This window comes from Cavia porcellus, unplaced genomic scaffold (genome assembly GCF_034190915.1).
Source record: "Cavia porcellus strain 051 isolate PalLab524CR breed Dunkin Hartley unplaced genomic scaffold, mCavPor4.1 scaffold_5, whole genome shotgun sequence".
Lineage (NCBI taxonomy): Eukaryota > Metazoa > Chordata > Mammalia > Rodentia > Caviidae > Cavia > Cavia porcellus.
In genome coordinates, this window is record NW_026947488.1 from 41,597,933 (window position 1) to 41,624,299 (window position 26,367).

The 26,367-nt window shown below is 39.6% G+C and overlaps 2 long non-coding RNA genes across 2 annotated transcripts in view; one reads left to right on the forward strand and one right to left on the reverse strand.

Moving 5' to 3' along the window:
• Nucleotides 1-26,367, reverse strand: part of LOC134476050 (uncharacterized) — a 132,502-nt gene that overhangs the window by 11,868 nt on the left and 94,267 nt on the right. The window lies entirely within an intron of this gene.
• Nucleotides 917-25,395, forward strand: LOC134476048 (uncharacterized). The gene is made up of 4 exons (XR_010047488.1): nucleotides 917-1,209; nucleotides 4,477-8,436; nucleotides 14,211-14,475; nucleotides 21,409-25,395. It is a non-coding gene; the product is annotated as an uncharacterized LOC134476048 (long non-coding RNA).

Here is a 26,367-nt window from a genome sequence, read left to right on the forward strand (position 1 = left end):
TATTCACTTGTAACCCACATGCCTCAGAGAAGTCACATTGTGCCAGTTTGCATAAGGGGATACAGTTATGTAGCCAACCAACAAATAACTACCAAACACCTAAACCACAACATCTTGTCTGTGTATCTGAATCCAAAAGAGAAATGGTGTGTGTCTAAGACCAATTGACCTCCCCGAGAAGACCTGACTAACACACTTGCAACATTTATTGAACAAGTCAGTGTGTGATTAAGTACTCAACCACTTAGAAGAGCTCCTAGAGAAAAGAACACTATTTCACAAAGTGATAATTGCATAGCATGAAACACTTGCAGAGAAAGCCTTGGGGAGCTAAGAGCTTTGAAAGAGGACCTTGAATGTCCTATAGATAGAAAGAGCAGATAGAAAACCTTAGATACGCATTTCCAGAGAGAATAACCAGATGAGTTGGGAGAGATGAGGGACAATAATAGAGTGAGATATTATAGTATTGCCATTTAATACAGTTTTACAGAATTATATGCCAGGAGCAAGAAAGAGAAATGGAAAATGGCCGGGACTAACAAATATTTTGGCTGCCTTGGTCTGGGAGAAATTCCTGAGCTGTCTTTTTGAGTTAAAGTTCTATTTTCTTTGTTATTTTTTACTGCTTCAAAGCCATTTACTTTTTGACTAAACTGTGGAGGGAAACAAAATTTAAATGATTCAACATATGTCACCCAGAACTATTGAGCCTTGGTGTTCTTTTTTAAAGACAAAGCTCATGAGAGGTCTATTTTTGGTCTGAGCAGATTTCCATTTCAACTAGAGCTAGCTGGGATGCTACTTTTCCCTTCTCTTCTATTCAGCGTGGGAGCCAGTTGGGATTTTTTTTTTTTCAGAGGCCTGCTGTTGCTTAGTGTCTTAGAAGAATGCAGCATTGCAGTGTGTAGCTCTGCTCATCCAATAAATCATGACCTGCAAACATCAGCCACTGTGTCCTCTTGGTTATCACAGAAATAAGGATTCCTGTTCCTTTTCTTCCTTCCTTTGTAGCAAGGTAGCACCCAGGGATTATTTTATGAAGGAGAAGAATTAAAAGCTGCAAGATATTTTTGTAGCTAGAGTTAAAATGCTACTTTGGGATCGTGAATGTCATTTGAAAGACTTCACCCAAATGTGGTTCCAGGAGCATAGGATGATTGAACACTTCTTTGACTCCTTGTGTGGTTCGGGCCAATGGAAAGAGAGGTATGTAGCCTCAACAGCTTAGTCACTTTGCTGTTACTGACTCACAATAACCTACACTCACATTTAAAGGAGGAGAGGTTAATTTGGGTTCATAGTTTTATAGTCCATAGTCGGCCAACTCGAAGGCAGATTGGCATACTCAAAGGGCATAGTGGAGGGCAAGCTGCTCATGTCATGGTGGTCAGGAAGTACAGAGAAAAGGGAAGAGCACGGGAGGGAGAAAGGCCTCTCTGAGTCATACCCCCCATGACCATCTCTCTGGGTCATACCCCCCATGACCATCTCTCTGGGTCATACCCCCCATGACCATCTCTCTGGGTCATACCCCCCATGACCATCTCTTTGGGTCATACCCCCCATGACCATCCTCTTCCGACAGACCCCACCTCCTACCCGCAAGGCAGCTACACTGCTCCCACAATTCAGTCACCTTACTGAAGCCCTGCCTGTGAGCACCACAGACTTTGGGGGGCATGACTCATTTGTTGCAGGAAAAAGCTATGCATCCCTTTCTCATCACTTGGAAACTGCACTGGTGAGTAAGAAGGTCACCAGCTACCAGTGTGCAGCTAACACTTACATACTCCAGCATGTTGGGATGAGGAGTTGATGTGCAAAGGTGGCATGCATTTGGGTAACTGCTTAGACACTCAGTGAGTATCTCATATGCAGGAAATATACTTTTGCTGTGTTGCGGCACTGAGATCTCAAGGTTGCATGCTTTCATAATTTTACTAACTACTTTACCTAATAAATGCTAAGCAATATATTTACAAAGGTCTGAAGTACAACACTTTTCATTTAGGCCAGATAACAACAGACTGGATAAAGTAGGGCCCAGAGGAAAAACGATTTGAGTCACATGTATTGATCCCTAAGCAGCACTGTAGATTTTACTCACTTGTAAATCACTCAACATCTTATTTGGAACTTAATAATGCTTACCTTAGACACATGCAATCTGAACACTGTTTCTCCCTTCTATATTAAAATAGAAAGTTAGCAGGGAGTATACACAGAGCAATAGCCAGAGACAGCAGACCACTTATCAACTTGAGAGCCTTTTCTGTATTTCTGGTCCTGAATTTGGAGAACGTACAAGTTCCCTTTCTTATGATTTTCTAAAATATCTACTTTGTATGTGGAGAATGAATTTGCAATGTCATCTCTGTAATTCTGACCACACTGTAATTCCAACCATTTCCTAAAAAGGATAGAGTGGAAGAAAATCAAAAGCATGGTGCTGCTGATGTGAGGGAAGTTAAGCACATTAAGTGTCATCGCGCCTTCCTACAATGGCCTGCAAGTCTAGATCTGAGCAAAGCTACAGAACGCCTGAGGGAACTTAGAGCATCAACTTCTTCTTACGAAGGAAAGCTGTGATTTATAAGAAACCTTATACATACACACACTTACAGTACTGCTTTGCATGGCAAGCTTCCATATTCCTCAGTTTCTTTGAGGACTTTTTCTAAGTAAAAGTCTGTCTAGTTGACACAACCAGGTGAATAAAACTGAAGACTTAGATTTCCATCTTCTTCAGCAAGCCTGGATCCTTTTCATAAAGACATTAATTGACAGGTGATATCTGAGGGTGGTGACAAAGGCTAACAGATCACATTTGTTACAACTACTAGATGTTTTAACCTATTTCTATGTATTTAAAATCCATCTCTGCAAGTTCTCCAAACCTTGTGGTTTACTATGCATCATCCATTATTGTTTCATGTCTGGAGAGAAGCAAGGAGAGAGATAAAGCAATAGAGAATCTCTGGAGAACATAATTTTCTAATCAGGTATTTCCCTGAGTAAATGTTGCTTATGAAAAATACGCTGGTATTTAAGAAAGATGGTGTTGTTTGCTAGACACCCTATCCTTCAGAATTGCCTATGAAAGTTCTTTGACTTTGTGATGATTAAATGTGAATCTACCCTGTGTGTGAAGGGCTTGACAGATGCAATAATCTTATGATGTGGGGTTTGGTGAAGTTACTGGATCATGAGGCTTTGGCTTTAGCAATGGATTTTTATCAGTGGATTAATACTCTGATGAACCCTAATTTGATGGCATTCCTTAAAGGAAAAGGAAACAGCAGCTGAGTCCAGCCTCTTCCTTTCTGGCTCTTTCCCTTGTTCCTTATCTCCTGAATGGCAAGAAGTGAGGAACTTTCCTCTTCCACTACTATATTCTCCCTCACTGTAGACCCACAGTAGTGGAACCAGAAGCCTAGAACAAAAACCACTGAACTATCTGAAAACATTAACTTGAGTAAATCTTTCCTAGTTTAAGTTCTTTTTCTCAAGTATTTTTGCCACAGTGATGAGAAACTCTCAAACATATGCATAAAGCCTAATGTTTACATTTAGCAGGTGGGGGTTTGGAGTGATGATGAGAAAGATGAAGATAATCCATGCTAAATATAACCTACACAAGTTCCCTATAAAGACAAGGACACTTAGGCCATGACTAAGTGTGCCCTTGGTAAACAGTCCATGCTGAATTGGGAAACTTACAGAGAAAGAATTCAGTGGTGACCAATCCTTTCACAGATTGAATGTAGTCAAGGCTCCATCAGTCTATTCTCATGGTAACAGGATTAATTAGAACTCTGTAGCAGTGATTTACAAAATAGACTGTCAAACTCAATCATTTGTAAGCATATTCAAGAGTAATGAATTTGTAGCGAAGATCTTTATATTGGTTGTTCTTTTTTCTATCATTTCAAAAAATTGGTCAGCCTGAAATGATAGGACTAAGTTGTAAGTAGTTTTTAAAGTGGACCTATGAGTGTCAAACGCATTTGATTTTCAAGAATAAAATTAATCTGACCTAAGTAAAAATATAACTATAATTCAAATCTTGCTTTGTTTGCTCCATCTAGCTTTAATTAATGATTCAAAAATCTTAAGATAATAAATCAGGTATATAATATCTGATCTGCTCTTTTTTTTAAACCAAATAAACACTCCTTTTTTTCTCCTAAGAGGTATAGAGGTAAAACAAGACATCTTTCACTGCAGTAATTGAGGTCACAGTAATCTGTGTCTCGCAAACTCAACAATGCATACATTTGATTGAAGCATTAACACTCATTTCCTTCTGAAAACCTTCTTCTCAATGTGCGACAGTTACAAACTACTAGAAAAACGTAGGCGCCAAAGATTATTCTTATATTTAAAGGTCCAGGCAGTCAAGGGATTTAATACCTGTATTTTTGTTTTAAAAGGTTTTACAAATAGAGTCATCTACTATTTCTGTCCCTACAGGTGTGATATGGAATTGTGTCCTTTGCTGGAAAACATGCTGGAGACAGGAATGATATTCTGAAGGAGAATGGATGCTCGGTCAATATGTGCTTTGTTTTAGGAAACCACCAGAACTGAGAGGCAAGTAAGCAGGTGATGTCCCAAAAACAGAATATTGCTGAAGATCTATTGATTCCTCATAGCTGGAGTGATGCCAATAGAACACTATTTCCCACGAACAAAGGCTTGGTGTTCACAGACATACATATGTATACACAAGAAGTGGGATACAGGATTGAATACATGTACTTCTCAAAGTCATTTTATGAGTCTACTACCATCTTAAACCACATCCTTGCTCACTATTTAAACTTGGCAGCAAGTAGCACTGCAACTTATATCAGTATGCTAGCATTACCACCAGTCTTGATAATGCCCAGTCAAAGTCTCATTGCTACCAGAAAGAATCTATATGAGATTAGAAATGAGATTAACCAGATGCAGTTCTGCATCCTTTTAATCTCAACTTCCCGAGAGGCTGAGGCTGAAAGATTAGAAGTCATATCAGTCTGGGATACATAGTGAGACTCTGTTAAACAGAATAAGAGGCAAGAAGAATGGAAGGAACAAAGAAAGAATGAGAAGAAAGAAGAAAGGTGGGGAGATGACCTCCCACATTTATTTTTCATGATCCAGTGTCCCAGTTATGTTGAATCTGACCGTGAACACTTCTGTTTGGCTCAGTTGCTAATCTCAGAGCTAAAGATGGACAAGGGGACCTATAAGTTTCCCAACTGCCTGCAACTATAAGTGACCTTGTGCGTGTTTGTGTATGTGTGTGTTTTTCTCATGAGATGGTTGATTGCCTTTGTCAGCATCTCAGAGTAGTTCTGTGGCTCTGAACCCCAAAAGGTATAAGGCCTATGGAAGAATAGCTCCTACAGTGTCTATCATCGCAGTAACATACTTGTTCTTCCTAAAGGAGAATGTAAGAAAAAGTTGTCTTGGTCCCTCTGTAGCAACTTTTTCTTTTTCTTCTCACTTTTTCTTCTCTGTGCAATCATCTGTGACCCTCTGAGTCATGTCCCAGTGCTCTCTGGGGAAATTATTGTCTCAGAGTTGTTAATTGTAAGATGTAAAAATATATTACCTCTCCCCACAAACTCTTTTGATCTGCACTTACAGCAAACAAAGAATAAGGGCTGAAACCAAAGAATACATCTGCTAAGAGTTTTCGGCATGAGGTCTCTGGATCAAGATCAGTGTAGGGTACCTCCTCATGCTTACAAGTGATGTGTACATGTGTAGCTAATTGAGGCTTGATCTTTCCTTAAACTTTGGTGACCAGAAGGACACAATTCTAGTTCAACAGCAGAAAAATCAGCCACATTTGCAGAGAGGGCAAATAAGGGTTGGTGAATTTTCATATTCATTTTTATTCTGATCACATAACCTTATCTCTAAATTGTATAATTTTATCTCTTAAATGACCTTAGACCATATAAAGAATTACATCTGTGACCTCTCTACATAGAAAAATGGTAGGAAAAGGCCAGAAATGCTTTTCATGCATTTCCTATAACAGAAGTTCATTGTCCCTAAGGAACAGGTCCAGTAGGGGAGCAGCCAGCAGCCTTTGAGCTCACACTACACTTTTGCAGCACAGAGCAGCCTACAGCATCTCCATCAGCCCTTCCCACCTATGGACCACCTGCCAAAGGATACTTCACACTTTCCTTTCCTTACCTTCCCCCTGCCTGGCCCATCTTGGTGTTCCCTTGGGCATACCTGAGGTTCTTCCAGCCCTCTTCCCTGTCCCTGCAGCCTTCCTTTAAAAATACTCCCCTGTTTTCTGAGGATATTAAAGCCATCCCCAAATAATATTTCCACATCAGCTTCTTTCTTCTGCAGAGAAGAATGTGGTCAGCTATCTGTTGTTGATGCTGAGGAAAAAAAAAAAAAAAACTGTATAATGACACTGCTTAAGCATGCCTGGAAAGAGATCATTTCAGATAATCTCTGCAGCCTTTGCAAGTCTATGATGATGTTCCCAAAACCTAATCATCTGCCATATTTTGCCACTTTTCTGGGCAGCAGGGTGTGTGTGTGTGCGCGCGCACATGCGTGTGTGTGTTCCATTAGCATTAATGGGAATTGGGAGCACTTAAGAGGTGGCAAGCCTTTCTCTAGAGATGCAATTTTGTGCATTAAAATATCAAAACATGAGAGGCTACACACTGATGTGCACTGGGTTCTTATGATTGGCTCCATTAGCACTAATGGAATGAGGCCTGTATTTCCCTGCCACACCAACAGGACAGATGTATAAACGCTTGTGCCTCTGCAGGCCCATGCTTGTTGCCTGACCTCATCCTTGCATGTAGTCTGCTTTGCTTTTCAAATCCAGCTGGATAAATACAACAAACACTCTTGATTGACTAGAGTTACCAGGTCTTTACCCTGGATATTGGCAGTCTTTAGGGTATGGCTTTAAACAAATGCATGTGACTGATGTCATAAACCACATTATGAACATTTGTCCAATCCATTTATTATTACAGCTTCCACAGAAAACACAAAGCAAATCAAGAATATCCACTTTCTACAAAAGCAGATGCAAAACGTTGAACCTCAAAAATCTGTGCATGTTGCACTCCCATGTTGCCTAGGATACCATTTGCCCCCATAGAGATATTGTCCAGATCAATTTCCTTAAGCTTCACTTGCCTTCCTTCTCTCATGGTGAAATTTGTATTAATTGTTTTCCTTTTGGTATCTTTTCCCTCTTTTTCTTTATGATATCCTCTTTATATTAAATATTTTGTGTACTTAATATTTATTTGTACAAAAATTAAAAGAGGTACAGCATTTTAAGGAGGAAGATAACATGTTCAAATTATCCACTAAGAACCATTAGTCAGCAAGGAATAAAAATCAAAGATCCAAGGAAAATTAAGCTATAAAGTGTAGCCATTAAAATCATGGAATTAAGTATCCCTGTGTTCCAATCAGAAGTTTAATGTGTGATTTTAATCAAGTCATTTAGCCTTTCCTGTCTTCACATCTGCTAATATAATATATATCTACCTTTTTGTTACACTTCAGATCAGAAGTCTACAGCTATGGTAATGCTACATGAAACAAGCACATTAGAATTAAAGTGATTTATAATGATAAACTCATATTCTTGCTTTTGAATCTCTGGAGTGTTTGGAATTTCCTACAAGTCTGGTCTTGGCCTGACTGACTTATTTATACATGTTTGGTGAGTTAGTTGGTTAGTCTGATCTGGATAGTTATTTTAGTTCATTCAATGTGCTTTAGCAAATAGCCATAGACTAGGTGGCTAGTGAGCAACAGAGGTTTATTCTTCATCTTTGGAAGTCCCGGATCAGTGTGGCAGCATGACTGGATCCCGGTAAGGGCCTCCTTCCAGGTTGCAGACAGCTGACTTATTACTGTGTTCTCAAGTGAATAGAGCCTCTAGAGTCTCCATTACAAGGGCACTAATCTCCACCCTCATGGTCTAATCACATCACAAAGCCTCCACTTCCTAATGCCATCCCACGAGGGGTCAGAATCTCAACATATGAATTAGCAGTGGTACATCTGTGATGTTCTCCTCAGGAATGTCTTCTCTGTACTCCATATCAACCTTCATCTTCCAGCTGGCTTCCCCAGCCTCATTCTTCTGGTGGCAGAGATCCAAGAGAGAATAGCATTGGATCTGGCCTCCTCGTCTGGCAATTGTTGCACAATCATGTGCTCTGTATGTTAGTGGTCCAAGCCATTCTCCTAGGCGCAAACTCAGAGGATGAAGAAATAGAGTCCATCACTGGACAGAACTTCCTGCAAAATCACACACTGGTGTGATAAAGGAAGAATAATGGATCAGAACTACTACTCAGGAAGTCTCCCATGAACCGGGATGGGATTGGCTACTCATGTGGGATCACTTCTGACCTGGGACACAAAGCACAGGTAAATAGATAAATAACAAAATGACTTCTTATTTATTTCTGTGCATTTTTTCCTATTACATATGTCAGGACATCCCATGGTACTGAGCAATATTCCTGTCATGTTAGACTGTAACTACACACAGCTTGTGAAGCAAGGCTGGGACAGTCTCCTGTCAACCTATTTTCCAACTTTCCTGCCTCTTTTCACTTTGCATTTACTCTTATTGTCCTGGGCTTTCACCCAAATTAAACCTTTGCATTTAGTTCTTATCTCAGGGTCTTTTTCTTTTAAAGACAACTCTAGTGAAGATAACTGTATTTATTGTTAGCTTGCACATATGCTAAGTATAATAGTTGTGTAAATTATGTAATGAGTCAATTTAAGATAATATGTGTCCAAATATTTGTCTAATCATTGAATTTTATTTGAATAATCTCTGTACAAATAATGTGCATTTGTGGCTCACTAATAAGAAATCAGCAATACTTGTGATTAAATAATAAAAATGATGACATTTGCTGTGTGACATATAAAGCAAGCAGGGAAACAGGTACTGAATGGAAGATGGACTTCTCTGAAATCCACAGTTAGATCTGGTTTTAAATAGAACTTCAGTCAAGTAGCTGAGGACATTTTGCAGAGTTGGTTCGATGAGTAGAAAGCAATTGGCCTGCAGGGCTGTGTAGCTCCCCAGTACAAACTCCAGAGTCCACGTTCCAGAGGACTCTCAGCTTTATTTTACAGAATCTGCCTTTCCAAATGGGACCCAGTTGTTCTTCTGCGTTAGCTTTACTTCATATTCCTCCTTTCTCACATTGTAGACAAGATCTAAAACATGTCCTCAAATGGAGAGAAAAAGGAAGCGAGAACCAACCTTTTAGCCCACACAAATGCACTAACATGGAGGTGGAGGCTTGGCCCCTTCTCTCATGGTTTCCAGCCTTTCACACACTTAGGTTTTTTTTTTTTTTTTTTTTTTTTTTTTTTTTTGGGGGGGGGGGCTAGATAATGGGTCAATATCTTCAACATCTGACCAGAGACAGTTGTTCTCGAGTTGGAAGTAGTTTGTGATAGGCTGAGCATTACAGAGTCATAATGCTGTACATGAAAATGTATCTGTTAAGCAATGGTTTATTGGGAAAGTGTACAAAGTGATGGAACATGACTGTAAGAAGGAGATCAATCTGGGTGCAGATGTGGGTTCCTATCTTTACTAACCCTGAGATCTGTTGTAGGATTGACCTTTTCTTTGTCTTATACTCTTGGACTAGTGTCCAAGGCAGCTTCACCTGAGGTGAGTGTCCATGGCAGCTTCATCTGCAAGTGATTTATTGGAAAATGGCTTCCTTCTATGAAGAAATGAGGGAACCTTAGAAAAAGGAGCTGAGTGATGGAGGAGAAGCTTTACTCTAGTCCCAAGGGATCCTTTGGAGTTGATCTTACCTCAAGGCAAACAAATGGAGCAATCTGTTAAAATTATGAAGCACATCTTCATTTGTGAAATGCAAATAATGTACTCCCTTTGGCAGCACATATACTAAAATGAGAATAACGCCTACAATACCAGGCATTTTGGATCCTAAATTCTTGGTAAAACACTTAGTAAAGTTCCTAGTAAGAATGTGGCTGCTGGTGGGATGTTTACAGTAAGGATTGCTGTTATCATTGAAGACATCAAACAAGTCCTGTAAGGGTCACTTATCTCATCAGCCCAGTAGGATTTTACCTTTATGCTGCAGGAGACACAGAAACTATACACAATGTGCTTACCAGGTCGCTTCACACCCATGTGGATTCTGAATGCGTCAAACTCTAAAGTGAATAAAATTAAAGTGAATGATGACAAGGGAAAACCACTTTGCCTAGTTCTTTAGAGGAGTGTGGCAAACTACAAAGGATCAGATGATTGGGAGGTATTCTTCTATTCTTTCCTACAGAAGCAAAGTTGAATTAGAGATACACTGCCGTACATTGACCAGAATGAGCTATTTTCTTTTTTTAAATTTTTGATTGACAGTATCTTAAAACTCTTCATGAAGTCTCAAAACCAAATCTGGTCAATGGTGAAACAAAAGGTATGCCATGTGCATAGTGATTGTTGTAGTCAGGGACTGCAAGGAAAACAAGACAACACAGGACACAAAATCCATAATATTATTTTATTATAATCACCCACAGTCAAATATAAGAAGTGCAAGAAATCTGTCCACATACTAAAGATCTAGAGAATTCAGCTGAGGGCTGGATCCCATGGCAATATCTTGCACGAGTTCAGTTAAAAGCCCACAACCCACGGCAATGGACTCTAGCCATGGACTCCCATGAGTCCAAATGGAGACCTAGAGCCCAGGACAATGACTCATGCAAGCCTGTTTCACAGAACCACACTGGGAAGGCTGAAAGTTCAGCAGTGCAAGCCACATCCTCCCCCGCACCAGTGGGGTGAAGGATCTGTGACAGGAGGTTGAAGGTTCTGCACTAGAACCAAGAACCTTTAGCCTTACTTTGAAGTAACATTCAAAGTAAGGACCCCCTGAAAAGTACCACAGCCATCCCCAGTAACAATGAGGTCCCAAGCTCCTCTGACAATGAGAACAGCTAAGTTCATATCAGGAAAGAAGCTCAACAAGCTCCTCTAGGAGAGCAAACAGCAACAGGAGAACCAACAACACTTTCTTTCACTCCAGTTCTCCCTTTTATGCTGGCAACAATCCTCAAGTGGACCATCTACACTGAGAACCATGCTGATTCAGTACAGCTGGTATTATTACAAATTGATCACCATTAATCAATCCACCACACTGATCTTCTTTCCTGAAGACTTTCAGTGGTTTTCTTTCTTTGTGTTCTTTCAAATATGTGTTTGTTAAGTGCTAGAGATTGAATCCAGGCCCTTTCAATGCTCAACGATCATTTACTACTGAACTCCTCCCCAATCCTTTCTTCTAATTATGATTGTCCACTTTGTTACCAACAAAGCCACAACAGTGCCTTCTATTGGAAGAGTAATCTCAAGCTGCTGAAACCCATTTTTGCTTGTGCATTCTAAATTAGAAGTTCTGAGAATTTCCAATTAAGCTGACATTTTAACTGGTGCCTGGTTGGTGCTGAACTATGAAACTGGAGTTCCTTTGCCTTGAGGCAGGATGAACTAAGTCACTCTACTCAGGGTCAGACTGAAGCTGAGAATTGGCCAATAAGCTTTACATTTTCCTAATACCTTTCTTCTTCCCTAAGAAGTTTTCTTCTCTCTGTCATCTGTATTTCATGGAGGTGCTTCCATATTAAACTCTTTCCAAGTGAATCTTTGTTTCTGACATCCTAATCAAGAAACTAGCACCACAGGACTTTCTAAACGATTATAGAATCAAGGCAAATTATAAAATCAAGCCATAATAAAAATGAACATTTTCTGTGTGCCTTATTTATCAGAAATTTTGGGATGTAATATGCACAGGCTATGCTTATAGGTAAGGAGCCATGGTAACAAGTATTAAGTGACCTGCTCAGAGTCACACAGATTATGGCTAAGTACACTTTGATTCAAGTTATCTTGATAATAAACTCTGGAAACTTAACCAGCACATTACCCCTAACCCTTGAACTTGAAACTGAGAAAGTGTAAAAGGAGATCCCTTAGTTCTTATTCCAAGAGGCATCCATTTCAAACTCTGCACTGAAACAGTCCAAGAAAACTCTGTCTTTGCTTTTAGATGCTCTTCTAAGTGAACTCTGTGAATGTTTCTGGATTTCACATCATATTCCCTGGAGAAAACTTAGACTGAGATTTCTCATTCATTTTTATGCTTGTGTTGTTTAGATCTTCTCAACTGTCACTGCTGGGTCTCAATGCAGTTCTCCACCAGGGAGTGGTTTGTAAAATTATCACCAACAATAAGAGCTCATCCAGCAGAAATGTAATATCCCCAAACCTGACCTTCCTGAAGTTCAAACGACAGAATCATTAAACTGAGAGGAAATCTATCTGCATGAGGTTGCTCCTATTGGTTACCATGAAGACCAGAGTTTCAACCTGCCTCCCACGTGTCTTATAATGAGGAAGAAAAGAAACAAAAGCAAGAAAGTGGAAATGAGCCTGGCTCAATGGAATTTAGTACTGCAAGCAATAGTTTATCTTCAGTCTTTCCTCATATTGTTACCCTGGACAGTACCCCCACCATCTCCTTTTTGAACCCCTGTGTAACTCCTATAATGATATTCAGCACAGCAATACCACTTAGCAATGATTTCAAAGATTAGCACTCCCTTGGTATTCTTCCACTGTTCATGAAATATATTTGAAAGCTGCCAAGCGAATGATCCTAAACAGGACCAAACACAATTTAACACGCAAAGAGTTAAGATGCATATCCTTTGAATCTTTCAGTGTTTCTTTGTTCTGCCATTGCTGACATGTATTACAAGTAACAGCACATAAAAGTGTTTTGAGGCCTGTAACAAAGACTTATTATTAAGTGAATTGTTACATACCTTGAATCTTAAGAAAACACCAGTATCATTCAAGCTGCAGATGAGTTTCCCTCAAGAAGCATACAGTCTATATGGGAGGTAACACTTTTTTTATTGTGTGAATTTATTGAATTCTATTGATTGTGTATGTTTGCTGGCTGAAGACATTAAAACAAGACTGGTCAAGGTAAACGTTGTGAAGAAAATCAGTGTTAAACAGCAGCCTGCTGTGGTCTGACAGAGAGGAACGAAAAAGGGACCCCATGCTGGGTTCCTGCATAAACAACAGCATGGCAAAAGAAGTTTACAAGACATATCTGTACACAGTGGGCAATACAGAGATTCTAGTAAAACTTTGGGATATTTTAATTCAGGACTTTTATAAATGTTTGTTTAAATGTTAAAGTCTTTCTTTAATAAATACCTATTTTTTCTTGTCATTAGTTAACTATATTAATTAGCTAAACATGTGTGATAAACCAGCATACACTAAGAGACTTAAAGTAATGCCCATTTTATTTATATTTCAGTGGAGAAGTAATTTAAGTAAGCTTTAGTCAACTGAGTGTTTCTTCTGTTTTTCTCCTTTGGGATCTCTCATGCAGCTTGGGTCTTCTGACAGATGAAGTGGGATTTGTGGTGTTGATGGCTTTGAACCCATGCCTTTGTTTTGCAGCTAGTGGAATCCATGGGTTCATTCCAGTTGGGGTGCATACTCTATCCTTCTGCACTAGCGCTATTCCTCCAGACACTCTTGTTTCTTCTAATCTGTACCATCTTGAACCTGCCCCATGGACGCTGCTCCTCTCTGTGTTGTGGGTAAGACTCCAGTGTCTTGGAATCATGGCTCTGAACACAGGCATCCTATTTTTATGATACAGAAGAAATTCTAGGTGGATTTTGAAGTTAGTGGTAAGTCTAGCCTATCTATACAGCTTTAAAATTATCCTTTAGTTCCAGTAATACCCTGAATCCTTAGATGAAAAGGTGGCCAAGAGGCAGGATAGAAGACAAGAGACAAGGAAACTCAATGTGTTGTTTCTTATTGCTTTAAAACTCTGGGCCAGATCCCTGCTTAGTTCGACACATAAGAATGTTAAACATTTAGGAAAAGTTGGCAAAACAGAATTTATTTGCTCTAAGTTTACCTAGTCTGACTCATGTATCTTCAAGACTGAGAGCACCAAGATAAGAGGCATGTAGGGACATTCAGCTACTCCCAGAAGACCCCACTGCTGTAAATTAGGATCCCTTTGAATTCTAGCAGAGCTTAATAGGACTCTGAATATAATGCTGAAAATAATTATCTTATCATCTTACAGGCACTGAACTCACTACTGAAATATGAAGATTTCTCCAGATTTATGGAAACCAGAACTGAAATAATAATTGATTGGATCCTTGTCTACCTCACTGAATTTCCTAAAACTGATCTCCTGCTTTTGCGGGTGGACCATTCTGGATCCTGCATTAATGTGTGCTGCCTACAGATACTATTTACCTCTGCCTAATTAACCCATCTGCACCTTCCACTGACACAGCCTGAAATTTTCTTCCACCACATGAATCAAGAACCTACTCAATGGGGTGAGTGTAGGCTCCTATTTCTTCTGGATAGGACCTCCTCAAACCCCACCTGGTGAGAAGTGGACTGTCTTTTTCATGTTTTACAGTGAGATATGGGAGGAGTTACTGGGCTTGGCAGAATACACAGAGTTATGATGCATCTGGGTAACAATGGTGACACTGTTTCCACAGTGGGCACAGAATGCATCTGTGTCTTCCCGAGTCCTAACCTGGGTCTGAGAAAGGCCAATATCTTTATGTGCTCCATTTTTCTCTTTTTGATTTTAGACACAAAATGAACAGTATACCAGTGACACCTTTTCTTAACACCTACAACATTATTTGTCAGTATTTGAAAGTGATATTTATTTTCATTTAGTTACAGTAGTGAAAATTTATTTCCTTAACCTTCTATTTGAGAAAACTTGTCATTTAGTGGCCTGAACAAGCTGAAAATGTTCATATGTTTTGTAGTGCATTGAAGAGATTCTTCTAAACAGAACTTGTATGCTTGTCTGGGTACCTGCCTATAGCCAATTTCCCAAAAGAGTGGAGAAGACTCTCAATGTGCTTTAGAAGTGTTTCCCCATTTATCTCCCAAATGGATCAAATCCAGAAGGAAAAATAATATATTGCCTTTAAAAGTAAAACAAAAAAGAACAACATTAGCATCTGTTTCTGTCCCCTTTTCCTTGATCTTTTGGTGCATATGGGCCTGACATAAAGATGCCAGCATTTGTACCTCTTTGCCTGAGGGCTTTTCTTACCACCACACTCATCTGCCCTTGCACACAGCAGGCTGGAAGGGCTGGAAAATTAACAGTTCCCCAAGAGCAGTTATCTACCCAGGACTGATAAAAATAAAGCATTGCATGCAGTCTTCCCACAACCAGTCTCTGGTTCCTTCTGCTGGGATAGCTCTGAATTTTGAATTGTAGGATAACATCCAGTTATCCAAAAGGATTAAATCCTAGTTACCCACAATGACACTAATCTTGGGAATTGACCCCGTATCACCTACTATGCCATCTTGGTATTTTCTGGGATTACCTGTCAAACCATTTGCACTCAAATTTTGGTCTAGAATTCTGCTCTGAAAGAAGCAAAACTAACACAACTTGTTTAACTAAATCAGATCTAATCTTCAGAATAGAAGATCCAGAGCTCATCCCACACAACCACACTCTTTTTCTCTATTTAGACTTCTGGGATTATAAATTAGAAAAGACCAAGAGAATTTTGTTTTAAAACCCTTATTCGATGGGGAAAATTCAGGCTTGGAGAGGTACAGAACTTGCAGATGTCAAGTAGCTTCTTCAGGTAAAGCAAAATATTTATTTTTTTGTTCTCAGAATATCACTGTCTATGCTAAGGCATACCTGACTGATTGTTTTAGTAGCATTTATATGTCTTTTCTTATCAAATACAAGCCAGTTAAAACAATGTACTTCAGTCATGGAGACAGATTTACAGACAGCAGGACAAATAGAGCAGAAGAAGAGTTGGGGGTGGAGTAGAGAAAGAAAAAGACAAGGTAAGCAGTGGTTAAGTGACAACTGTGGTTCTCAATCTCTGTAAATATGTAGGAGTCTTTAGAATGACAGAAGGCTCAGCCTCATCCCTAGAGACCCTGCTTTAACTAATTTGGTGGGCGGGCTCGGTATTCCGACTTCAAATAAATTTGACTCATGTGCCTCTGGGATTGCATACCACTGGCTTGATGAAATAAACCCTATACTTCTTGTTTAGATAAGGAAATCATGTTACTTCAGGTAGAGGCTCTTAAAGACAAAAGAAAATTCAAAAATCTTAAAAAAAAAAAAAAATGAAGGAATGCCTGGGGATTTAGCTCAATGGTGTAAACACCTGCCTGGCAAGAACAAGGTTGTGAGTCTAATCCCTGGTACAACAAAACAAAACAAAACAAAACAAAACAAAACAAAAACAACCTAATAAAAAGTGAAAGAGTTCCAAAAGAATTTGTAAATATAATGGCATGTTTTGAAAACTTACATTTAACTAGGTAACAAGCATAAAGAGTATTATGGAACATAATTCACTAGTAATGGCCCCCAAAGATGTCTACACCTTAATGCTCAGATCCTATGAATCTGTTGCCTTATGTAAAACATGAGAATTTGCAGTTGTGAACACACTAAGGACCCCTAAATAAAAAGATTACTGGATGACTGGAAGGGCTCAATGCAAGCATGTGTGTCCTTCCAAAGGGGATTGAGCTACTTGTAATGGCACAGTCAGCCATGCCAGTGACTGGAGAGGCTGAGGCAAGCCTGGGAAATATGAGGCTAGCCTGGGAACCTTAGTGCGATCTTGTGTGAAATTAAAAGGGCTGGGATTGTGCTGTGGTGCTGGACCACCCAGGTTCAACCAATCCTAAGCACTGGAGAGGAGGGTGAGTTGGAGAATGTCAGCCGGGAAAGGAGATGGGTGATAGGATCAGAGGCTGGTGGGAGGCCATGACTAGAAAGGGGCCATATTGTGGAATGAGGCCACCTAACTAGAAGACAGGAGACAGATTTTTCCCCCTAGATCCTTCAAAAAGAATGTAGCCTGAAGCTTGCTAACACTTTGATTTTGCTTCCTAGGATACATATCATACTTTTGGTGGTCAAAATTTTAAAACAATAAATTTGTGTTGCCTTAAGTCACTAAGCTTGTGTTTCATTGCTACAGCAGCAGCAAACAAAACAAAACAAAACAAAACAAAAAAACAAAGCAAAACAAACAAAGGAAAAACAATTCAGGTCTCCCAGTGTAAGCTCCTCATGAGACAAGGAAGTTCTTTCACTTGAGTCTCCCACTCCCATCCTTGAGATTAATGCGTCTAAGGATGAGGTTGAAACTGGGGATTAGAACACTGTGCCTGGGCTGCCCAGCCCAAAGGGCCCTGGGGAGTTCAAGGACACATGATGATGCTGCAGGTGATATATACCAGCATACCTGTCATCATTTACCTAGTCACAGTGCCCTCAACAGAGAATGAGAGATTCTAAATGACCACTTCCTGACTAATTCTCCCAATTTTTGCCCATTCAATTAAGACTTGTTAACCTCTCCTATTGTGCTTGGCAGTGGACATTAACCTAGTACAAGGTGGGATCAAAATATGTAAGTTGTAAAGAAATGTGTTGTAGTAAAAGAACACACTGCCATTAATCCCCCTCAGAGAACTCCTCCTTGCTTAGCACATCTGTCCCATTTCTGGAAGTGTCTTTGTTGTTCTGTTGGGGTTGCCTCGGGGTCCTGGATTGATCCCAAAAGTTTACCATTCATGGTCATTTTGCCTTTGAAAAACAGCCAGCTAAGCTTGCATTAAAAAAAAAAAAAAGTATGTAAATATTAAGTGTGTCTATATTTGCATATTGTTTGGTGAAGTTCAAGTTTAACTGAGCATGCTACAGTTTTATTTACTAAATCTGCTAATCCTAAGTACAGTGGCTCCAAGCTGGTATTTCAGAACATTTTATTGTGCTGCTGATTAACTTGTTGATACATTTTAAGAATGCCTTATTTTTATAATTCCTTTTGTATGTTACTAGGTTGTTTTTGCCAGTGTTTTATTGAGGGTTTTTATATCTCTATTTATAAGAGTTACTGATGTGTAAGTTTTGTTCAATTTTTGCTTTTGTTTTTCCTTATAGAGCCTAATGAGTTGCAAAGGGCTCCCTATTTTTCTCCATGTTAGAAGAGCTTGTGAAGTACTGTATCTAAAAGGTGCAGGCCTCACTAAGCATAGCCTAGAAAGACGATTTTTGGAAAATTAACATCATCATCTTATGGGAGATTTTTAGATAGGTAGAATCTCAGGCATGATCTTAGTCCTCCTTAATCAAAATTTACTCACAAGCAAGATCGCCCAGGTGACACACACAGACAGAGTCTGAGAAGCCCTGGCATAGATAATGGAACCATGGCTTGTTGAAATTTGATTGTATACACCCCATTAAACAAGGCCCTGGGGAATGTATGAGGTTGTTTCTTTGGTCTCTCTTGCTGTTCTATTCTCTTCAATTGCAAAGGCAACAGGGCAGCTAAAACATTCTAACCTTGCCATGCCCTTGTGTAAATTATTAGCTGAGCTATATTAAGTTTCATCGTACATAATGTTTCAGTGGCAAGAAACAGAGAAAAGGCATGTTTTCTCCCCCTCAAGAAAGTTGTTTTATTATTTCTAGAGAAATTCCACATAAACTGGCTTGAAAGAGGGGCTACAGCCATTTTGGCTGCTTCTAAAAGAGATGCTGAACCCCATTTTTAGTGTTTTCATAGGGCAAGATGGAAGGGGAGATTTTGAGCAGCAGGTCTTACATTATTGTATACAGGTAAAATTTCTGTGAATTATTGAATATATGTATTGTTTCAAATGCAATAGCAGGTCATCCCAGGGTTTTTGAAGGACAGCCCTGATGGGTAACATCAATGGATACCACAAGCTATTGTAATTCTGGTTCTCTGTTAGCAGAGCATGATAAAAGGAGTTGAAGTCATGTGATTCATTGAAGGGGGAGCTCTCAGGCAAAGGAAAGAGAAGGAAGCAGGGTGAAGAGGGAAAGGGGATGCTCAGTGCAGAGGAGCTGATGTGATACAGTGGGACCCTTGCTGCTTCCTCATTGCACAGGAGCTCAGCACTCTTCTGAGGTAAGGGGACTCACTTTTGGTGTCCCTGTATCAATCATTGGCCAGTAGCGACTTCCAGGATAAAAGAGCTCCATTAGCTAAAGATACCTGTCTGGAGAAAAGACTCCTATGGCAGCCAGCACAATAGGTGAGGTATGGGGTCCCAGCCAGAAAAAAAGTTGTAGATGGCGCCCCAGGTCTGCACTGGGAGTGAAGGGCAACTCAGAGGCATCCACAAATGCTAATATGGGCCCAGAGGTCAGTAGGACCTAACAGCCTCAGAAGAGACAAAAAGCAAACCAAAAATTCCATAAAGTTTGAAATAGGAAAATATTATACTGTTTTATTTAAATATTTATTCTGCGTGACTAGGATCTATGATGAGTATAGGTCCACACTGGATTTTTTCCTACACCTTTCTAAGTACTTCAATATTGGGTGTCACTCTTTGGGTTTTTGTTCACACATTGCCTGAAACAAGGAACTGGCTACAGGCGACCTCAGGTAACACATGTGGAGTTGCAAGGAAAATGTTAGACAAGGACGGGAATTTGCTTATTTGCAAGGCCCATAAAATGGCAACAACCTTTTTCATTTGCTTGAAATTAGCCACCATATATTTCTCTTAAATAAACATCTTGTGGAAATTTTTCACCTCATGAATTTTCATAACTCGTAGCAAATGGAGACAGGCCTTCGCTTTGTGCGAAGAGCTCTACAGCCTGCTTTCCATTTTTACCATATAAAAAGGCAGCCTTTCAATCAGTGTTGCTCGGCATTTATTATTTACCATTGTATAGCATTTTTGAAGGAAAAGGAAGTCATATTTGCAAGGAAATGTGCTGGATGATAAAAAGATAAAGCATTTTGATAGGCAGCATTTCCATTCATTTTGTAGAGTTGTTACAAAACTGAAGAGTTGGCAGCTTACACAAACCTTAGCTATAACGTCCAGGAATAAGTACATTGTCATCACAGCTATATAAATGACAGTATCATCATATGCTATAAATTGTCCAATCAATATGGTTAATAATAGAATATAAGCACAGCAAATGTTTAAACCCTACTCTGAATAAAGATCTGCGCTGTACTCTGCGGAAGAAACCTATCCAAGATGATCAACATCATACGTTGCTCTTGAGTTTGGAGTAAGTAGGCAAAGACAATTCTATCAAAGACAAATGTAATATTTGTTCCAAGTGTAATGGTTACACTTTTTATTAGTCAAATTAATAGGAGGTGCAGAATTTGAACCACAGGTGGGAGTTAATGTTGGTCTTTTAGAGGGAGATAATCAAACTTGTAGAAAGGAGAGCAACACTGCCATTCCTATTTTCTTAGAAATATTTAGGATTCCAAAGACAGGGGTAGTTTAAAAAAATTCTGCCATGTGGGCTAATATGGCAGTATTAAGTTTACCCTAGTTGAAAAATCTCATTTTGTTGCTATGTGTGAAAAAGAAGACCCTGTTTCTGAATGTTCAGTGAGGGATGGGGTCCAGAGGGGCTAGGTCATAAAGACATGAGTTTACACAAATCTGAGAAAGAGAAACAATATATCCACCAGTCATGGGCAAGCAGTAATAACATTTCACATTTTAGGTACATAATGACCGGGAAATATTCTACTTTGGCTCCTAGGGATTTAAAAGTATGACAGCAAGAAAACTACTGCAAAGGTCATTGTTATTGTGCACATTTACATTGTCTGGTGAGACTCATTATTCAAAATCTAAAGTTCCAGAACCAGATAGGCAGTAGAGAGAACTCTGAATGCCCCATAGGAGCCCACAGGTGCAGGAAGCCCTCATAGAGCTGTTCGTTCTCAGTTTGCCTTCTCAGAGGTGCTGGAGGTGGGGTCATCTGTAAATGTCCCACTTCCCTATCGGTCTTTGGCTGCTTTGCCTCCTGCCTTCCTCCTACTTCTTCTTTTTCCTATTCTTTCCTTCTCCCTTCTCTCTCTCATTTGCCCCTCCTATTCTTTTACCCCTTTTTATACCTTTCCTTCCTTTTCTAATTTCCCGTCTTTGTTGATTTTTTTAAATAAACATCTTTGCTATTGGGAAGTTCCTGTTTCTCAAAACATTTTCCCCTCTATTTGCCCAGATCACCGTCTTAGGGAGACATCAGGATATGTGTATTTGCCTTGTGGAACTTTCCTCCCAGTTCTACCGTAGCTTCCACGTTTCTCCTCTCTCCGAGCACTCTTACATATGGCTGAGGGATGGGAAACCAGGTTGCAAATTTGATCAAGAGCACTATATTTAGTACTTGTATATTAACTTCATTTTTACTACTTATGTCTTTCTTTTAGGGATGGAAGAGGAGCTAGCTGGGCAATAATAACAGAACAGTCAAATCTATTCCATGTGATGGATAATGTGCAACATACAAGGATGATCTTGCTGGGATTTACCACCTGCACTAAAGCTACACCTGGCCTTTTTGCACGGGAATGTTAGAAGTGTGCCCAATTTCTGCCAGTTCAGAAGTAACAGCACTAGACACTGAGTCTCCACCCGTACATTGCCTACTCTACTGCTTTGTACTGCTGCACAGTTCTGTGTTCTTGCATGTGCTGTTTAGTTTCTAATATAGCATTCTAGTTAACTTTTCTCATTACTCAATTTTTAATGTTAGAATTTCCAAGCAGGCTAGAAGCTTTGCTCCTTTCCATTTATGAATTCTTCATTCCTGTAGGAGGGCTGGACATCCACAAAGCACCATACAATCTTTCACTGCCCCGCAACGTAGGGGCCTCTCTTCCTGGCTAAACTCCTGACCTCAGGCTGATCTTTATGCCAAGTCTGCACTCATCCCTTCAGACCCAAACATGCCCACAGCACCTTCTGGGAATCACCCTCTCTTCTCAACACCCTGACTCTGCCCCAAGAAAAATTTGATGCTTTCATAGGGAATCTTGTCCTCTCTCCATTTGAAGGTTCCAAGGACAGTTTCTGCATTCTCCCAGGCTCCATATGTTCATTCATACATCTTCATTCCTAGCATCTCCTCCCAAGGCTTGAGCTGTCCTTCTTCCCAATCTGGTCACACACCTCTGACTTTTGGAAGGCTCAAAGCTTCCTCCAACACCTGAATTCCCTTTTAACCTTGCTGTGTCTGCCTCCCAGGATTACCCCACAGACTAATGTTTCTCCCAGCAGCCTGTAGAGACCAAGGGGCTTCATAAGCAACCAACTGTATATTAAGACCCCCTTCCCTCCAACAATGATACTACCTACTGGAGATTCCCAGATTCCACAAGAGGCTTTAGAAAGAGATTGCTTTTGACACAGACCCATGAGAAAAGTGGAAGCTTCACAAAGCACACTTAACCATGAGCAAAAGGCTTCTGAAGCATTTGTGCATAATTTCCTCTCTTAAAAAAAAAAAAAAAAAGACTAATTCTCTAGGAAAAGCTGCATGGGGACCACTTATTACCATTTGCATGGACATTGCATTTCCCCCTTGCTGTCTCTGACCAGCTCTTGAGAGCTTCCCAAATTGCAGGGGTGGCGGGAGGGGGGGAGGTTTACCCCTGGGACAGAGGGATGCAAATGAAACAGAAGAAAGAGGCCATGCAGACCAGAGGAAGGCGCCAGCATCTGCCCTCAGTTCTGACATTGCTGTTTCCATTTATGCATTTCCATCTCCCATCTCCGCCTATCCGACAGTATTGCAGCAACTTACTCAGCCCCAGATTCCCCATGACACGATCAGCATGTTCTAATGTGTGTCCATGGGCTCTTCCTTTTCTCTTCCTTCCTCATGTTTTTGAGTCTGACCAATTTCTACTGCTGGTGGCAGCTATGGCCACTTTAGAACCTTTCTTTAGTACACAGGCACTATGCCGTGTACAACTGTTGCGTTAAATAATGTAACGCTAGTTAGTCCTATGTGCAGAATTTGTAGAAAAGTACCTGAAATTTTTTAGTAAGCTTTTAAAGTAGCTGAAATATTTTAACAGGCTCTTTAAAATATGCCAAAAGTAGAATACTAAATCTCATGAAGGATTAAGTTCCTTAAATAGTTTTGTTTAAAAAAAATCTGTGTATATTTATATTAGTAAAATATAGATACAGAGTATAGATAGCATATATATCTAATATAGAATAGTAGTAATCACTGAATAAAAGGCAGGACTCTTGCTGAGAGATGATAATCATGAAAGTAACTATTTATATTTTCTTTAAAAATTTGTTCTCTGATAGATCATTTCTTCTTTAACTCCATAATAAAACTTAGCAACCCAATGGCTTATTTCAACTGTGTAGCAAAAATTCCTTCTCACTCTAAATCAAGAAGCTATTAAAATGTCCAACATTTGTAACTGTCCAAGCTGTCAACTGAGTTTGGATCAGAGCTCACTACTTGGAGGAATTTAGATTCTATGTGGTCCCTTTTAGGCCAGTGCATCTCAATCCTCACTGCATTGTTAAAACTACCTAGAGATCTTTTAAAAATCCCAGTGCTCGCGCTCCACAAAGACTGGTTTCAAACAAGAATATAAATCATGCATTAGCATTTATATAAACCTGGGTTATTCCAATGCATAGCCAATGCTATGAATTCATGCTGTAGGCAGTAGCTGAAGAATTTAGCATTGTCCAGACTGCTATATCCAGCTCTAAATAGTAAAAGCCCATACTTTAGTGTAACTCCTTAGTCAGGAGAGGAAATAGGTGAGTTAGGAGAGGACTGAAATACTATGCAGAGTTAGAGGTCTAGTTTTTGGCTTTTTTGGGATACTTACATTTTGAATTTCTATGCTATGCTAAAGTTTGGGTCAGGCCACTAAGTGATCCAACTATGTGAAAATACAGAACATAAAGAGGAACACCAAGCCTCCAGGTCTGAGGGGGAGTCCTCCTGGATCCTTCTGCCCATTTCACCTTTGAAGCCCTTGCAGCCTCCTGGGGACCTCATGTAAAATCTGTGGCAGAACTACCTAGCCAAATCCAGTACAGACTGAAAAGCCAGAATGACATAAGATTATCATTATCTTAAGACACTGTTTTAGGCCAAAGAGATATATAGCAACAGGTGACAATTATTTACTGTAGTTTCCTATCCCATCCATAGCGTCCACTGTGACTGCCACTAAAACTACACCAGCAAGTGCAAGAACTAGAAATACAAGTGAAAGATTCTCATTCAGAATTCAGCCATCATGAACTGGACCACTCCTTTACTAGTCAAATAAAATCCCTGAACTCTAGATATCCAACCTATGTTTCTTAATATCAGCTATATTCTGAATCAAAATAGACAGTTTTGTTCCTTAACAACAGATATCAAAAATCATTAAAGAAAAAAAAAAAACAGCTAGGCATAGAAGGTTTCTAAACAAAGAAATAAAATTCACAAAATCTGTGTACTTTCTTCAGAGGTGAGAGGCTCCCTCCATCAGTGTGCTCTAATTTTAGATAGTTCTACCTTAACATGAATTTTTGGATTTCTGGCCATATTTGACTGGGTGGATGATACACTGGAAGTACATTAAAACTTAATATTAGACAAGTAAAAAGTTTAAAAAAGACAAAATCTAATAAAAAAACAAATATTCAACTGGAGAATTTGGAGCGATTTGATGTAGATATTTACAGCCCTTTCACCATGGGAAGCCATAGTACTGAAATACAATACCAAGACCAATTAACTACCAGTGGCCTTCCAGAATCAATGAAAGTTTGATATTCTCTATTTCATAATAGTTACACCTCCTAACTTGTAGAATTCTGTAATGGTTATCAATCCAGATAATTTTCTAAGAGGAAAATCACAAATTCTTCATTTTTCATCATTCATATTTGTTCCATATGACCTTAGTCGATCTGACTGCATGAACCTACATGAGAGCAAGAAACTCAGTTTTGCCCTGTTAGTTCATTCCTTTTGCTGGGGGCAGGGAGTGTACAATCTATTATTATTCCTTAAGAATTTGATTCATGATTTTTTTTTTCCATAGTCAACTGAGAAGAATGTCTTCCTTTACCCCAAATCAGACCTCTAAAAATATTTCAAGTCCTGGGTGGATGCTATAGATGGAAGTATGTTAACTGAACCTATCTTTCTTCTACTTACAAAGAGTCTTTTTAAGAACAAAGCTAAAAGAAAGGAAGAATCTCCAAGAGGTGGGGAGAAATACAAAATTCCAGAGAATGCTGAACTCCTGAATCTGATCCTAGCTTTATGTTGTGAATTTCTTGGACAGAGGCAATTTTATAGCTTCCTTTCCACTCATGGTAATTGTAATTATTCTACTTTGTCTTGCAAATAAAGACTCCATACTAGCAGCCCACTTGACAGTTCCAAAAATACTTTCTCATTCAATATCCACTGGTCCTCATAGTAATCTGCAAGGTGATCAGGGGAAGGTTCTCATTTTACTGATGATGATATAGAATCTCCATGAAAAATCCTCTCTTCACTCATACAGAAAGTCACGAGTAGAGACTGAACAAAAATAAGGTTCTCTGCTTTCATCTGCACAGAATTTCTCAGCTTCCTGATGCCATGAAATTATTTTCAAAAACCTTTCATCAATAAGACAGTGTCAGGCCTCAGTTAAAGCAAAGGACATTTGGTTATATGAAGTGCTCCATTTTTCATCCTCACTGGCCAAAGAAGGCAACACAGCTAGGAAGCAGGCCTGCATTATCTTCTGTACACCATCAACACTGAGGGATAACTCACAGAGAATATGCAGAGGGTTTTATATTGGTTACAGAGTGCAGAACCTGAGGCTGAGGAAGGGATCTTTATGCAAATGTTTTATTTAGGGGAGGGCACTTATGAGAATGCAGGACAGGATAGGGGAAGGATCCAAGTGAAGATGTGATGTCAGAGAACATTTAGCCTCAGTTAGTACCCACTGACATCAGAATTATCACCCCTGGAGCAAAAGGAAATTGTCTGCCCCTCCCTTATTCAGTCATGGACTCTGGGCTACCCTGAACTGCAGGAAGAGGAATAATCTTTGCCTTAAAGCACATTTAGTTAAGGTAAGCTCCTGTAGGTTGAATTGATTCTCTCAAAAACAGGTTTTGGAGATAACCACGCTCTTAACAAACCACCAACATCAACTAGTCATTGCCTGCATCAGCCCTATATCAGATGTTTTAGTGGGGATCACAGCATCTAGAAGTTCCAGTGGGGCTTCGCCTGAGACTCTCATTCTGTCCTCAACTTGTGTGCAAACACATTATGTAACAAAGAGCATTTATTTGTAAGTGTCCTTCTTTGCCAGGCTTGTCACCATATGCAGCACTGT